This window comes from Thalassophryne amazonica, chromosome 9 (assembly GCF_902500255.1).
Source record: "Thalassophryne amazonica chromosome 9, fThaAma1.1, whole genome shotgun sequence".
Lineage (NCBI taxonomy): Eukaryota > Metazoa > Chordata > Actinopteri > Batrachoidiformes > Batrachoididae > Thalassophryne > Thalassophryne amazonica.
The window spans coordinates 52492977-52511305 of NC_047111.1; the positions used below are offsets into that span (position 1 = coordinate 52492977).

Sequence of the window (18329 nt, forward strand, 5' to 3'; positions counted from 1 at the left end):
TTTGGACACCACTCAGACAGCCAGCAATTCAAGGAGAACATGTTGTGTGTGGGCCGCCAGAAGAGGATGTACTGCTGGCCCACCACCAGTGGGCGCCCTGCCTGAAGTGCGGGCTTCAGGCACGAGAGGGCACTGCCGCCATGGACACAGCCTGGGGTGACAGCTGTCACTCATTACCTCTTTACAGCTGTCACCCATCTACTCAACGTCCTCTCACTCTATAAAGACCAGACGTCATCTCCACCTCGTTGCCGAGATATCATACTTCATTGGAGGTAATATCCTCAGCCTTTGTGGTAATATTGAAAATCTGTTTATTGTGAGTGTTTGCAGGAGTACCGGTCCTTTTGTGGAGGCTGTGCAATACTGCACTGTTTTTCCTCTGAGGACGCGCTGCAAGTATTGAGTGAGAGGTGGAGGTGGCATTCCCACCGCTGTTGTTACTGGGTGTACACACACCCACACTTGACTGTCTTTGTTCTTCGCCAGCAGTACCAGATCCGACAGTAGGGGACAGTGATCACCTGGGAATTCGGGACTTGGCGGCTCCAGTATTCACCAGGTTCTGTGGCTGCGGAAATCGTGTGGTTCCGGCTCTTCTCAGGACAGACGTCTTCTATCCTCGAGCCTGCCCACACGTCACCTTTGTGATTGGACTGTAATTATATTCTGAGATTGTCTGTATGTTCGTTGTGCACATTTCACAACATTAAATTGTTACCTTTTTGGCTCATCTATTGGCCGGTCATTTGCGCCCCCTGTTGTGGGTCCGTGTCACTACACTTTCCCAACAGAACATGCAGCTAAACATGTCACTCCCGGTCCGATTGGGGAGGGGCCCAGAGAAAACTACAGAGTCCGACATTGTTTTTGCAAAGTTACACACCGATTCAATGTTAATTTTAGTGACCTCCGATTGGCGTAACCGGGTGTCATTACTGCCGACGTGAATTACAATCTTACCAAATTTACTCTTAGCCTTAGCCAGCAGTTTCAAATTACCTTCAATGTCGCCTGCTCTGGCCCCCAGAAGGCAATTGACTATGGTTGCTGGTGTCGCTAACTTCACATTTCTCAAAACAGAGTCGCCAATAACCAGAGTTTGTTCCTCGGCGGGTGTGTCACCGATTGGGGAAAAACGGTTAGAGATGTGAACGGGTTGGTGGTGTACAGGGGGCTTCTGTTTAGGACTACGCTTCCTCCTCACAGTCACCCAGCCGGCCTGCTTTCCCGGCTGCTCGGGATCCGCTGGGGGGCAGCTAACGGCGGCTAAGCTACCTTGGTCCGCACCGACTACAGGGGCCTGGCTAGCTGTAGGATTTTCCAAGGTGCGGAGCCGAGTCTCCAATTCACCCAGCCTGGCCTCCAAAGCTACGAACAAGCTACACTTATTACAAGTACCATTACTGCTAAAGGAGGCCGAGGAATAACTAAACATTTCACACCCAGAGCAGAGAAGTGCGGGAGAGACAGGAGAAGCCGCCATGCTAAACCGGCTAAGAGCTAGTAGCTGCGCTAAGCTAGCGGATTCCTAAAAACACACAAAGTGAATAATTTGCAAATAATTTAGAGGTGAATTCAGCAGAGGGAGTGCTTTAGTTAAGGCATGTGAAGATTACTGTTGTATGGCTGGGGGGGCCTGGCTGCCTTTTTGTTTCTGTCTTTTGTCCTGTCTTTTGTTTTTCCTTCCAGGTGGCTTGCATTTGGGACTGAGTGGCTGTGTAGCTGAGTTTATCAGGACCTCACCCTGATCACCTGAGGCTGATCACCTGCGGCTCGTCACGACTCACAGCTGTGGTGCATCTACATGGATTGGAACATGGTGGCATTTAAGACTGGAGTACACAGTGTGTATTTGCCAGAGACTCAACCTTGTGACCAGACGGGTGAGATCGTCGTCTCAAGAGCCATCTCATCATCAGTGGATGCAGAGAACGTCCAGGTTTGATGCATGGTCTGTGAAAGAGGAGGGGGTGAGGTCTCACGCTCGTCAGCACACTTCCTGAGGTACGTTAGATTTTGTGACTAACATTTATACAGTCAGTAAATGTGGTGTCCCTCACACCTTATTATATTGAGCTGTATGTTGGTCGTTTAAATCAGCTTCCACTGCAGTGGAGTTTTGTGAACTGGGTGTTCCATGCCTGCAGGGTGGGAAGCTGATTTGCAATTAAGCCAGGAAGTGTTTGCTGTTTGTACACCTTTGAGTGGTCTCTCTGTGTGTTGAGTGTGGACTCCCATAATGATTTCTTCTGTCACAGACTCGGTTTGTCACGGCCACCTGGGGGGTGTCGGCGGGGTCCTTGGGTCCGAACCGGTTCTGGCTCCGGACCATTAGCGCTGCTGGGAGCGCACCGCAATCCACCACGCCAGACCGCGCACTTTTATATTTTTCACATCACTGTTATGTTTATTAAACTCTGTTATCCTTTGTACCGTGCTCTGCTTATTTTATACTGGGTCCTTCAAACGCTGGTCGGTTCTCCGGGCTGCGTCCGACACATAACAATTACACTGTGAAACAAATCGTTATCTAGATCAATCTAACTACACAGATTAAACAGCTAACAGATAAAGCAAAACACCACTGTGCTCCGGAACAGGAAGTGATACAATACCGCAGTGAGAGCCAACCACCAGTAGAGGCCAGTAGAGATTCCACAAAATGTGCTCAATAATGTGCTCAGTAAGACAAAAGCCAAATCATAATTTGAAGAATTCACAGTCTGGTGAAGCTGGGACTTTAAGGTCGGAGCAGAGATAGAGAGCAGAAAGGAGGAGAGGAGAGGGGAGGAATGCGACCGTCCTTGCCGAAGTACCAAGCCTACAAGTGTGGTACAAGAGTGTGACTTTGCAAGCACACACACTGACACATGGGTGTGTGCGCTCCACTCACAGGAGGTGTGGCTTTTGACAGAGGCAGCTGTGGTGATCTGTCATTCTGGATATTCCAGCTACACAACACCTACTGTGTTGGGACAGTCATGGACTAACAACTGTCCACAGTGAGGCGCGCGTGTCTGATTGCTGTATTTACGTGGACATAAATAAAAACATATATCGCCGTGGTGGCGACAAGCTCCAGCAAGTGAGCGCGCACACGGAGCAGACACTGACAACCCCCCAGGTTGAAACAGACCATCAGATCAGAACACGCAGTGGGCGATCTGACCGTCATGTCATCCACATGAGCTCTGTTCCACACGACACAGGGCAGAACATGCACGGCTAACTGGATGCACCTGACCAGTAGATGTGGACATCAGAGCACGCTGCTTCTCATTTATGTCATTTCATGACTATATGTCTTTGACCATGAATCATCACCAGTGGAACAGACAGATCATATTTGTATTGCTTGCTTGATAAATGCGGTGTTTTTATATGGTGTGGGAGTTTATTTTCATTTATTTATTTATTTATTTTTGTAATACTTCCATGTCCTTCCTGATATGAGGCAGCTTCCCTCAGCTCAGTGGTGAAGTTTCTGACTGGGAATCAGAGGTCTTGAAAGGCGCAAGTTCGCATCCTGGGTTGTGTTTTTTTTTTTTTTTTTTCCTTTTTCTTTTTTTTTATTATTCCACATAAGCGGCACGAAGTGGTCCCACAGGTACCGGCAGGTTTTTATTTTTTATTTATTCCACATAAGTGGCTCGATGTGGTTCCACACATACCAGCTGGTTTTTATTTCTTCCACATAAGCGGCGCATGTGGTGCACCTGGCACTGTTCCTGTTCGACAGACACCGGTGCGTGCACGAACTCTCGCACCGGGTTCGTGCACGCCTGCCCATTGGTGTGATGTTTTGTGCACAATGTTTCGTGCGCTAATTCGCTGTTTTGCCGTTTTCGTCCAAACTTCGCACTATGTGTGAGGGGCCATTAAGGTTGGTTGCCCTCCAGGACTGTACTGTGGTGTCGTGGATGCGGCAAAGTGAAGCACCAGTCTGGGGGCATGCACTGGTACTGTGCTCTGCCGCACCCACAACACGACAGAACTGCCTTGAGTCCTGGATGGCAACCGACCAGGCAGACCCAAGGAGGCTATGTGGTGTGGTGGATATGGTCACACAGGGCACCATAGCACATACTCCTGAACTTGACTTTCTTATACATGCAGTACAGACAGTTTAGCTTTGCTGTCACCATTCGCTGTCATCCTTACTTATTTTTCCTGTCTTTTCAGTAGCTATTCAAATCTTGTAGATCAGGGGTGGCCAAGTTCGGTCCTCGTGAGCCACATTCCTGACAGTCTTAGTTGTCTCCCTGCTCCAACATACCTGAATCCAATGAAAGACTTGTTAGCAGACTTTTAATGAGCCTTTCATTGGATTCAGTTGTGTTGGAGCAGGGAGACAACTAAGAGTGTCAGGAAGGTGGCTCTCGAGGACCGTACTTGGCCACCCCTGCTGTAGATAAATCTAAATCTGTAAATTATAACTAGTTGTTATGTGCAATGTTGCCAAGTTCTGATCCCAGTGTTTTGACATTACACTTTGAAGACATTTTTCACAGGCAACAGATGTTGAATTGAGACCAAAAAAAAAAGCCTCCATGATCTCATGCTTCTGGATCACATTTGTTATTTTCTTTGATGTAACTCTGTGTGTGATGGGCAGAATCTCAGATGGACAAACTGTAGTTGTGCTTGTGCTGAGTCATGTCATTGTAGTTCCAGGTTTTTATCATGGCAGAGGACGTCTTGTCTTTCTTTAATCTGAGCATTACATGACGCTGCGCACCGGTACACTACGAACCAACATAATTAATCAAATTAGATTTCTTCTTCTACTGAAAGATCATTGCAGCTTGTATATTTCTTTCCCTTTCCTCTCAGCTTCTCTCATTCATTCTGGGTCACCACAGTGGATCATCCATCTGTGTCTCACTTGATCTGTATTGGAACCAGTATGGATTTGGCAGATAGTACATTTTGGCTGAAAAAGCACTATCTATGTACTATTTGACAGAAAGTAACTATGACTGTTTAAAAAAGTACTAATAGTTACTTTTTAAGCACTGCTAGGAACATGAACATCTCAAATCTAGATATACTTTTCTGTTTATTTATTAATATAACTAAGGCAAAGCCTTGGACCAAACATCAATGTAGGTTGTTGTAAATATGTCGATTGCATGTGATACACCATAGTTCAAAATTGCTTGAGTGTATGAAGGTCTTGAGATGAAGGTCCTTTAAATAGACTGACATGATTTGTTAATAATAAACTATTGTAGGCTTTAATGGTACATACATATGGGTTTATTAAAGGTATTCATGAAAATATCATTGCTAAGTAGAATATCAAGAACAGAAACGTCTGTATTTTTTAGATCAATAGATTTATTGAATGATCAATGTAATTTACAACAGTAAATACACTCAACAAAAATATAAACGCAACACCTTTGGTTTTGCTCCCATTTTGTATGAGATAAACTCAAAGATCTAAAACTTTTTCCACATACACAATATCACCATTTCCCTCAAATATTGTTCACAAACCAGTCTAAATCTGTGATAGTGAGCACTTCTCCTTTGCTGAGATAATCCATCCCACCTCACAGGTGTGCCATATCAAGATGCTGATTAGACACCATGATTAGTGCACAGGTGTGCCTTAGACTGTCCACAATAAAAGGCCACTCTGAAAGGTGCAGTTTTGTTTTATTGGGGGGGGGATACCAGTCAGTATCTGGTGTGACCACCATTTGCCTCATGCAGTGCAACACATCTCCTTCGCATTGATCAGGTTGATCAGGTTGTCAATTGTGGCCTGTGGAATGTTGGTCCACTCCTCTTCAATGGCTGTGCGAAGTTGCTGGATATTGGCAGGAACTGGTACACGCTGTCGTGTACGCCGGTCCAGAGCATCCCAAACATGCTCAATGGGTGACATGTCTGGTGAGTATGCCGGCCATGCAAGAACTGGGACATTTTCAGCTTCCAAGAATTGTGTACAGATCCTTGCAACATGGGGCCATGCATTATCCTGCTGCAACATGAGGTGATGTTCTTGGATGTATGGCACAACAGTGGGCCTCAGGATCTCGTCACGGTATCTCTGTGCATTCAAAATGCCATCAATAAAATGCACCTGTGTTCTTCGTCCATAACAGACGCCTGCCCATACCATAACCCCACTGCCACCATGGGCCACTCGATCCACAACATTGACATCAGAAAACCGCTCACCCACACGACGCCACACACGCTGTCTGCCATCTGCCCTGAACAGTGTGAACCGGGATTCATCCATGAAGAGAACACCTCTCCAACGTGCCAAACGCCAGCGAATGTGAGCATTTGCCCACTCAAGTCAGTTACAATGACGAATTGGAGTCAGGTCGAGACCCCGATGAGGACAATGAGCATGCAGATGAGCTTCCCTGAGATGGTTTCTGACAGTTTGTGCAGAAATTCTTTGGTTATGCAAACCAATTGTTTTAGCAGCTGTCCGAGTGGCTGGTCTCAGATGATCTTGGAGGTGAACATGCTGGATGTGGAGATCCTGGTCTGGTTAAACGTGGTCTGCAGTTGTGAGGCTGGTTGGATGTACTGCCAAATTCTCTGAAACACCTTTGGAGACGGCTTATGGTAGAGAAATGAACATTCAATACACAAGCAACAGCTCTGGTTGACATTCCTGCTGTCAGCATGCCAATTGCACGCTCCCTCAAATCTTGCAACATCTGTGGCATTGTGCTGTGTGATAAAACTGCACCTTTCAGAGTGGCCTTTTATTGTGGGCAGTCTAAGGCACACCTGTGCACTAATCATGGTGTCTATCAGCATCTTGATATGGCACACCTGTGAGGTGGGATGGATTATCTCAGCAAAGGAGAAGTGCTCACTATCACAGATTTAGACTGGTTTGTGAACAATATTTGAGGGAAATGGTGATATTGTGTATGTGGAAAAAGTTTTAGATCTTTGAGTTCATCTCATACAAAATGGGAGCAAAACCAAAAGTGTTGCGTTTATATTTTTGTTGAGTGTAATATGTTTGTGTTGCCGACATTAATGAGTGAAGCTCCTCACCATCTCACCATGTCATTTACACCCTTCAGACTTTTTTCAGTAAAATGGTTCTGGGGAGCATTAGCATGACTAAAACCGTTCAGCGTCCCCTCTTTACCCCCCACCATTATAAGCATTTTTATTTATTTGCTTCTCGCATGTCTGGACGCTCCTCACCATCTCACCATGTCATTTAGGTCCTTAATCGCAACAAAAGTCAAATAAATTTGATTCAGAGAAATAAATTGGCAGGAACTATGGCCTATAAATAAATATGTTGTGTGGGCCGCCAGAAGAGGAGGTACTGCTGGCCCACCACCAGAGGGCGCCCTGTCTGAAGTGCGGGCTTCAGGCACGAGAGGGCGCAGCCGCCTCACAGGAGCAGCCAGGGTGACAGCTGTCACGCATCACCTGCAACAGCTGTTACCCATCATCTGATCAGCAGGGGAATATCAGCAGGACGACACCTCCACCTCTTTGCCGAGATATCGTTCTACCTGGAAGGTAACGTGCTCAGCTGACTGGTTAACAGTGATCTTTTGTGACTTTTGTGAGTTGTTTAGCTGACTCCTTTTCCAACGAGTGGTGGAGGTAGTTTTCCTGCCATGCGGATTCCTGGGTGCAGACGCACCCACATTTAATTGTTCTTTTGTTCCTCGCCAGCAGTACCAGGTCCGACACGCGAAGGCAGTGGCCACCTGGAAGTTCGGGACTTGGCGGCTCCAGTATTCCCGAGGTCTGGTGGCGGAGGAAATCGTGTGGTTCCGGTTCTGCTTTGGACAGACGTCTCCTATCTTCGAGCCTGCCCACACGACACCTTTTGTGATTTGGCTTTTGTCTATTGTTGTAATCTGATTGTAGTTGTTGTGCCCATTCACAACAGTAAAGTGTTGTTATTTGACCTCATCCATTGTCCGTTCATTTGCGCCCCCTGTTGTGGGTCCGTGTACCTACACTTTCCCAACAAAATATTCTTAATTCTGTATGTTATTTTCACACTTGCGCGAATATTCTGCCTGTGATTCAAAGAATATCGCAGATTCTCGATCAATTTTGATGTTGTCACAGACAACAGCTGACAGAAATGAGAGTGGCACGCTAAGTGGTCAGTTTCAATCAATCAGTCAATCGACATTTATTTATAAAGGGCTTTACAGCAGCAAGACAGTGTCTAAAGATTTACATTAAAATCAAAGATTCATAAAAATGAAACACACAAGACAACAGCACATAAAAACAAAACATGTCACAGCACCACTCGGTATTAAAAGCTATCTTAATTTTTTTTTTTTTTTTTTTTCCACTTAAATTTTAATTGTTTAGGCACTGTGCACTATTTGCTTTGAAATCCGAGACACGTTTTCAATGGGTTGCACATCCGGCTACTCCGTCTGTGAGGTTTTAGTCACGTGCATAGCAACGCCAGTGACTGATCTTATGTGGAAGTGATCAAAGCTGAAGTGACGTCGCCGCGTCAGGGTCCTCTTGGCAGGTGAAACAGATGGCATGGCACAGTGCCCACATTTAAAATGGCAGCGCCCATGGTTCTAGTGGTCCTCATGGTGGATGACTTCGGCCTCACTCGATGTTTGGTATAAGTTAATTATAAACTATTGTATCATAAAACTATAATGGAACTTTATTTACTACAGGACATTTATTTGACACATTGAGTTTTCAGTTACTTTGTAATTTGAGATTTCACTTCTAAATCATCTGTGCATGTAGCTTCACCAAGCCTAGAATAGTCCATGGGCCAAACAGGTTTTCAGTACCACTTAAGGGGATGAAACAAGCCTTACAATCCAGCTCCATTATATCATGACATACACAAAACTGTATGGTGTGCATCTCAGGATGGCAACTATAGGCAGGCGGGGGTCAATGAAGGATTATACAGGGGTCAACATTTAAATGATTTATTAATAGATCCATGATGAAAAGTTGACCAGGACGCAGGAGAGCATCATGAGGGCTCGGAGGGTTAAGATGGACTTGGTGGGTTTTTGGCTGTCGTCCTCTCAGTGGGTGTTTGACATTCCCGTGATGTTCTTCAGGAGCGAATAAAGCACAACATTGAACATGGCAGAAAAACGATGCCTGAGATCACCACCTCAGCTGAGGAAAGATTTTTCCATTTTGACATATATGGAAGCACCTACTTGAGGTCAGGTTGACCTGAACATCTCTTCAGGGAAAGAACAATTATTCTCATAGTGGTAGTATGCAGTAAAAGTAGTGCTGGCTCAGGCTAAGGTGAGGCTGTGTTCTAAATTTGGAGGACACCTATCCAGTGTGGGAAAAGTGTTGATTATTTAACTCCAAATAGCTCTTATTGTTCTGGTAAGATTGTGATGAAAAATCATTGTGAGCTGGCCAACACTGAGGCCCAGCTGTGCGCCAAATTTCAAGGAGCTGTGTCACACAGGAGCAAAGTGGAACACCTGAAAACTCAGCATTATACACACACACGAATGCTGTCGTGCGCGCACACACACACACACACACACACACACAGACATCATCTGGTGTTAGTATTTAGTGATCATGTAGAAATTATAATTGATTTGTGGCTAGTTCCTGCCTTCGACTGTAGTTGACATAAAAACTATTAAATATAAAAATTTTGAGGGAGGTTATGGTCTAGTGGTTAAGGCGTTGGGCTTGAGACCAGAGGATCCTCGGTTCAAATCCCAGCCTGACCAGAAAATCACTAAGGGCCCTTGGGCAAGGTTCTTAATCCCCTAGTGGCTCCCAGTGTGTAATGGGCGCCTTGTATGGCAGCAGCATCACATCGGGGTGAATGTGAGGCATTGATGTGTAAAGCGCTTTGAGCGTCTGATGCAGAAGGTAAAGCGCTATGTAAATGCAGTCCATTTATTTACCATTTGATCAGCAGATGCATGTTAATCAGTTTGAACCAGCCACATTATTTTTTGAAAAGCTCTGCAGTTACAGGTATTAGGGGCAGGCTTCTTTTTTATAGGGAAGAAGGACGGGACATCACGCCCCTGTATCGATTTCCCCTGATTAAATGCCATCACCGTGTGTAACAAATACCCACTCCCCCCTCCTAGATTCTGTTTCTGACTCATTGCATGGGGTGTCTGTTTTTACTAAACTTGATCTACGAATCCGATTTACCATCTGGTTATGATCAAAGAGGGAGATCAGTGGAAGACTGCGTTCAGTACACCCTTAGGGCACTTTGGATATCTTGTGATCCCCTTCGGTCTCACAAATGCTCCCACCACATTCCAGGCCCTCATAAACATCATCTTACATGATTTTCTGAACCGTTTTGTTTTTGATTATTTTGATGACATACTTGTTTTCTCCAAAGATCTCCACGAACACATCCAGCACGTCCATTTGGTGCTTAAGAGATTACCGGAAAATCGTCTCTTTGTCAAAGCTGAGAAATGTGCTTTCCACCAAGACTCCGTTTCATTCCTGGGATTTGTCGTTCAGCATAATCAAATAAAGCCTGACTATCTAAAATTACTGCGGTGTCCAACTGGCCCATACCCACTAACATTCAACGATTACAACAATTGTTAGGGTTGGCCAATTTTTGTCACAGATTTATCCATAGCTTCAGCTAAGTCACAGCACCCCTCCACAAACTCACCTTATCCAAGAACAGGCTTTTCAGTTATTGAAACACCAGTTTACCACAGCTCCCATCCTCATTCAACCAGATTCGGATTGTCAGTTTATCGTGGAGGTCGATGCCTACGACATCGGGATCGGGGCTATCCTTTTCCAGCGGGCTGAGGGCGACACACACCTGCACCCTTGTGCTTTTTTCTCTTGCCGTCTGATTCCCACTGAGCAGAATTACAATGTAGGGAACAGGGAACTCCTAGCCGTGAAGTAGGCACTGGAGGAGTGGAGACATTGGCTAGAAGGTACATCTGTTCCCTTTGTTGTTTGGACTGACCATAAAAATCTTGCTTACATACAGTCTGCCAAAAAACTCAATACCAGACAGGCCAGGGGCCTCGTGTACAAAGACTTGCGTGGACTTTCTACTAAAAGTTGGCGTACGCCAAAACCCTGAATCTGACGTAAGCACAAATATATTCAGATGTACGAAAGTGTGCGTAGGCATGAATTCACGCACATTCTGTTTGTACATCCCACTGAACGTGGAAGTGAGTGTGGAACCAAACTCCTCCCTGGCCACGCCCCATTTAAATATGCAATTTCATGTAAATAAGCCCTTTGAGCAGGGATTCCCCATGATGTCTCTTCAGACAACATGAACACAGAAAAGAAATTATACTACAGATGACTGGAAATTACGTGGTGACATGCAGGGACAGTTTATTTGGTACGCTGTTAAACGGATTAATCATGAACTGGAAAAATGTTCGTGGAAGTTACGAAGCATGTGTGTGAGGCCGCACACACACACAAAACAGCACGCACACACTGATGTTAAAAAGGTGAGGCACGCCTCCGCTGACCATTCACAATTTACACACACGTTTATTGACAAATAGTGAACACAGGAAGCCTCACCATCAAGCAAAAATAAAAAATACATTAATAATAATAATAAACATATTTGAATGCGCACATGACCAAATGTGCCCGCTCTGGTTTTCGTTCTGAACAATTACACGAATAAACTGTTTAAACACAAGCAACCCCCCACCCCCCATCGCGCACCGTTCAACCTCCAGTCGAATATGGCACATTTGCACACCACATATGATTTGAACATTGATGGAATGAAAATGTTTCCTATGAACAGAAACAAACTCATCATGTGGTGGCGCCTTTATAGCTAAATGTGTGCAGTCAGTAGCTCCGATTACATTCAGGAAACCAGCTTTCGCTGCAAAATGCGCTGTAATGTTGGAATGTACCTGATGACATTTAGATGATTGTGGCTGAGCACAAGGTTGACTGGCACACACCTGACCAATCAGCCAGCTCACCTGATGCCAGGACACCCAGCGTGGTCAGCACCTGTGTGGGCACAAAGAACCCCTGGCTTGTCACTGTATTGCGCTCTGGGCTGGCCGCAGTTCTGTGCGCACCTCCAGTAACAGTGGCCTTGGTAACCGAAATCGGTTTATGAGCCAGTTATCCTCATTTGGAAGTAAATCCTCGTGTTCCCTGAATACACGCTCACGTCGGATTGCACCATTTGCAAGGTCCTCTAACAGTGCCACTGTTCATGCCATTTTACGCATCACTTTGCGCCTGCTTTTATTTCCATCCATATAATTGCAAACACGTGGGTGTGTAATGTTCATCAGTGTGTCTCTGATGTGCACATCACTCTGATGGCTTCATGTTTTCACATTATTAATGGTTCCCTGTGTCACCTGTACGAGGTCTATTAGAAAAGTATCCGACCTTATTATTTTTTTCAAAAACCATATGGATTTGAATCATGTGTGACTGCGTCAGACAAGCTTGAACCCTCGTGCGCATGCGTGAGTTTTTCCACGCCTGTCGGTTGCGTCATTCGCCTGTGAGCAGGCTTTGAATGAGGAGTGGTCCACCCCCTCGGCGGATTTTCATTGTCTGTGAAGCCCGTAAAATTTTCACCGAAAGCCAGATAAATTTTTCGAATGGTTTCCAGCTGCCAGTCTCTAACAGTTTCTGAAAAAATTCTGATGGAAAAAAAGCCCAAATCATTCCGCCATTTCCTGACAATGAAAATCCGCAGAGGGTGTGGACCACTCCTCACTCAAAGCCTGCTCACAGGCGAATGACGCAACCGACAGGCGTGGAAAAACTCATGCATGCGCACAAGGGTTCAAGCTTGTCTGACGCAATCACACGTGATTCAAATCCATATGGTTTTTGAAAAAAATAATAAGGTCGGATACTTTTCTAATAGACCTCATACATGTCAGACATGGTACAATATCTGTAGAAACGTACATACGCCAGCCAGGATTTTTGCGTGACGCACCACGCATTTCCACGCTCAAGTCACTTTTGATACATCTGCACGTGCATGTGGAGATGGGCGTATGTCAGGTTGTTGTGCGTATGCACGCTTTGTACATGAAGCCCCAGGTGGTCATTGTTTTTTGGACATTTTAACTTCTCACTCACCTACAGACTCGGCTCTAACAACATTAAACCCAATGCCCTGTCTCGTCAATTCTCACTTCAACATTGCATTCATCCCCAGATAATATAATTCCCAAACAGATGATGATCAGAGCCCTCACCTGGGATATCAAGAGGGTCATCCAGGAGGCCAGAAGACTTACCTAGATCCTGGATCCTGCAGGTGGACCTCCCGGAGGGCTCTTTGAGCCACCTGCTGCCTGGTCTGCTGTCCTTCACTTTATTCACACTTCCAAGTTTGCCTGTCACTGTGGGACTACATCAAGGCCTGTACCATCTGTTCCAAGAGTCAGTCTTCTCACCAGTCACCATCCGGACTCCTCCATCCGCTGCCAACTCATGGTCGCACATCTACCTGGACTTCGTCACAGCGCTTCCTACTTGCAATGGTATGACCGCCATCCTGTGCCATCCGTTCATGGCACATTTCATGGCCCTGCCCAAGCTGCCGTCAGCCCAGGAGACCACTGACCTCCTGGTTCACCATGTGTTCCAGCTGCATGGCATACCCCTGGATATTGTATCAGACCGAGGACACCAATTCACATCGCATGTATGTAAGAACGTTTGCTCTGTGCTGGGGGCCTCAGTCAGCCTTTTGTCTGGGTTCCATCCCCAAACCAGTGACCAGGTGGAATGGGCCAATCAAGAACTTGAGACCACTGTTCGGTGTGTCACATCCTCCCACCCATCCTCTTGGAGCTCTCGTCTGCCATGTATTGAATATGCACATAACTGTCAGGTGAGTTCAGCTACTGGATTATCACCATTTGAATGTTCTTTAGGATATCAACCGACTTTGTTTCCTGCTCAAGAAAGTGATTTAACTGTTCCGCCTATTCAAGCCCATTCAACAGGTGTGGAGGACCGCCCGTTTCATTCTCCTCTGGACAAGAGACAGGACTGTGTGCCGCAGTCCTGTCACACACTCACCAGAAATTCAGCTTTGCCGGCATGGTACCTGGCCTCAGTTTGCCTCTTGATGAACTATTCTGTTTCCTTGCACTCTGGGTTCTGGTGAACTCCATTTTCTCTGTGTCTTCAGCGCTCCAATTTGCAGTCAACTGCGTCGCGGCTGCCTGGTCCTGATTCTGGTTTTGGTTTGGTTCTATCACACCATCTGGCTTGGGAACAACTTCGTCTGCCTGTTTTTCTCTGGTCGGCATCTCCCTCATTTATCAATTTCAGTTTCTTTGTAAAAATAAAATTGCTAATTTACTTTCATTTTGGCTCTCTGCATTTTGGGTCCTAATCTCTGGCTTTGGTTTAACCATGACACAATGTGTGTTTGAGGTCATTTATAATTTTTACTTTTTTATTTTTATTTTGAACATGGTTTTAAAAAGAGGAATACATGATTTAAGAGTAAGCCTGTCAGCAAATTAAATAATTCATGCATGAAAGGAGAAGGATGAAGTGTATATTAATCATCTCACACTCCCTTCTCTATATTTAATCACTATATATTTATGACGTACCAACTTTTTCACCAATTTTTCATCTTCCATTACTCAATCAATTCAAAAGACATAAACATTCATCACACACCAAAAGTAATTCAAAACTATAAACTTAGCAAAACAGTACAAATTAAAGTCAACAAACACTTGTTGTCCCATGATGTTACTGGGCGAGCTGCCCTCTGCAATCACTCATGCTACTTTATATACATTCAGTGTGTTATGTTAAACCATTCTTTTAACCTCCTGAGATCCTTCGTCCACTTATGAGGGCATCATTTTCTCCAAAATGTGTGTCATGTTCAAGCTCACTTCTTAGGAGGCAACATCTGTTTACTGTTGGACACGATTTCATGTTGCTTTTATGTTTATAACACATGGTAATTCCTTTGAGTGTGATTCAATGACTTTTAGTGTTGGTGCTCACTGGTTACTTATTGAACATAGAAATTTATCTCAGGTCATGTTGACTTGCTCTCATTTGGAACAGCTTTGGGATACTGCTGGGTAATACGTTTTTCCATGAGTTTTACTGTCTACCTCGTCTTTAAACTTTAGTGTCTTTGATAAATGGTTGGTTGGTTGGTTCTCATAGGTTGTTTCCAATTTGCATCAATCTTTTTAACACCGTATACAGAGAAGCGTTCATAACTCAGCCACATGGGGTATATAGCCAGTACATTTTGAGTACCAGTCACAAGCCTGGATAAATTAGTTGGGATACGCCAGGAAGGGCATCTGCCGTTAAAAAAAAAAAAAAGGCAAAGTAACTAAGGATATCACAAATTGAATTTCCACACTCGAATGGTCGGGGCCCGGGCTTACATCGACTTCTACTGGTGCCACCAAGAGGGTGCTGGCGAATATTGGGCAAAGAAGAAAAAGAGAAAGAGAATTTGTATCCTCCTAAGAAGTGACAGGTGGCGAGGACATTGATATGGTGAGGAAGGACATACAGGTGGTCGGTATGACAGAGGAAGATGTTGAGGACAAGGTGAGGTGAAAACTGATGATCTGCTCTGGTGCCCTTCACTGGGAGCAGCCGAAAGAGGAAGAGATCTGTTCATCTGTTTCATGGCAAATTCATAGAATCTCTTGCAATTTAGAGAGTTGTGAAAGTAAAGAGTGGTCTGCAATTTAAGATTATATGTGTCTCCAGCTGTATACGAGGTCTGTTAGAAAAGTATCCGACCTTATTATTTTTTTCAAAAACCATATGGATTTGAATCACGTGTGATTACATCAGACATGCTTGAACCCTCGTGGGCATGCGAGAGTTTTTTCACGCCTGTCGGTTACATCATTCGCCTGTGGGCAGTCTTTGAGTGAGGAGTCGCCCACCCTCTCGTCGATTTTTCATTGTTTAGGAATGGCTCAGAGACTGCTGCTTTGTTTGATAAAAATTTTTTCAAAAGCTGTAAGGCACAACTGAGTGGACACCATTCGATAAATTCAGCTGGTTTTCGGTAAAAATTTTAACGGCTGATGAGAGATTTTGGTCTGGTAGTGTCGCTTTAAGGAAGGCCCACGGTGCCTGACGGCGATCTGCGCTTCGAGGCGGCAGCGTCTCGCCGTTTCAAGTTGAAAACTTCCACATTTCAGGCTCTGTTGACCCAGGAAGTCGTCAGAGAACTTTCAGAAGAAGTCGGCATGAGGAGTTTATTCGGACATTCCATTGTTAACGGACATTTTGTAATGAAAGACGTGCGCGCAAATTCGCCGAGTCGTTTCCGTGACCACTCGGATATTCCCCACAGGTCCAGAAAAAATTTTGATAAAGCAATGCGCGCCGTCTCGAGCAGCGTGTGAAACAAAGGAATTCAGCCGAGAGGGCGGGACCACATCTCACTCAAGGCCTGCCCACAGGGAAATGATGTCACCGACACGCGTGAAAAAACTCACGCATGCGCACGAGGGTTCAAGCATGATTGGTGTAATCGCACGTCATTCAAATCCATATAGTTAAAAAAAAAGTGAAAAAAGTGTTGGTTTCTTATCTAATACACCTCGTACTTTGGAATGACTTTAGCGATTTTCATTTTGTTTGGCAATACGAGGTCTGTGATAAAACTAACGTACCTTTTTATTTTTTTTCAAAAACTGTATGGATTTGAATCACGATAACATCAGACAACCTTGAACCCTCGTGCGCATGCGTGACTTTTGTCACGCCTGTCGGTTACGTCATTCGCATGTGGGCAGGCTTTGAGTGAGGAGTGGTCTACCCCTCCTGTCGGAATCTCTTTGTCTGAGAACTTCCTGAGAGACTGGCGCTTTGCTTGATCAAAATTTTTTCAAAAACTGTGAGGCACATGGAAGTGGACACCATTCGAGAAATTCAGCTGGTTTTCTGTGAAAATTTTAACGCCTCTGTTGACCCAGGACGTCGTGAGAGAACAGAGAACTTTCAGAAGAGGTCGGGATCAGCAGTTTATCCGGACATTCCACTGTTAAAGGAGATTTTATTAATGAAAGATGTGCGAACAGGTCCGCGCGTCGGGACGCAGCCGGCGCGGTGCGGCGGCACAGGAAAAACACCTCCGTGTTGATAACCACTTGTAAAAACCAGGCGGCTTTTGATGGCTTTCAGTTGAGTGAGTATCTGAGAAATTGTTTAACAGCTGGACATATTCCAACTTGTCCTTAAGGCTTCCAACGGAGGTGTTTTTCCTGTGGCGGCGCACGGCGCCGGGTGCGTCCCAACGTGTGGACCCGTCCGCACTTTCTTTCATTACAAAATCTCCTTTAACAGTGGAATGTCCGGATAAACTGCTGATCCCGACCTCTTCTGAAAGTTCTCTGTTCTGTCACGACATCCTGGGTCAACAGAGGCTGAAATTTGGAAGCTTTCAGCTCGAAACAGGCAGACAGCGGTGGCTCAGGGCGCGTCACGACATCCCGCTCCGTGGGCAGTCCTTAAAGCCACAGCAACAGTCCATAATCTCTCATCAGCCGTTAACATTTTCACAGAAAACCAGCTGAATTTCTCGAATGATGTCCACTTCGATGTGCCTCACAGTTTTTGAAAAAAGTTTGATCAAGCAAAGCGTCAGTCTCTCAGGAAGTTCTCAGACAAAGAGATTCCGACGGGAGGGGTGGACCACTCCTCACTCAAAGCCAGCCCACAGGCGAATGACGTAACCGACAGGCGTGAAAAAACTCTCGCATGCCCACGAGGGTTCAAGCTTGTCTGATGTAATCGCACGCGATTCAAATCCATATAGTTTTTGAAAAAAATAAAAAGGTCTGTTACTTTTCTCACAGACCTCGTGTACCAGTTTGTAAAACAGGTTACAAATATATGTAACCAGTTTTATCACAAATTCTATAATCTTGAGCATGGTCAAATAAAATGAAGATTTTGCGTTCTTAAATGACTTTCAAGAATTTCTTCTTCATTTGTTCCCCTTACAGATATTTATTTACCTGTTGATATTTATAGATTTACTTTCTGCTACTTGTCTCCAATTTCTTGATCCAAACCAGGACCATCATCAAGACCATTGAGTTCCTTATCTATTGAATCTGTATCATTAGTGGTTGTGTTGTTCTTTGTTGGGCGATGATTAGGATATACTGTTCTTCCAAATCCATTTTTAAACATGAGTCGACAGTAGATGACATATCCATCCAGTCCACACAAATCAGTAAAACAAAGTTTCGGGGGTCACCCAAGTACACCCTTAGGCTAAATATGAACAAATTTGGTCAACTGGTTCTTGAGATGAAAACAGATGAACATGCTGA

At 45.0% G+C, this 18329-nt stretch overlaps 1 protein-coding gene across 2 annotated transcripts in view; it reads left to right on the forward strand.

The window, feature by feature from the left end:
* LOC117517120 (rho GTPase-activating protein 26-like) overlaps positions 1-18329 on the forward strand; it is a 397059-nt gene that overhangs the window by 376884 nt on the left and 1846 nt on the right. The gene's annotated exons all lie outside the window — the stretch shown is intronic.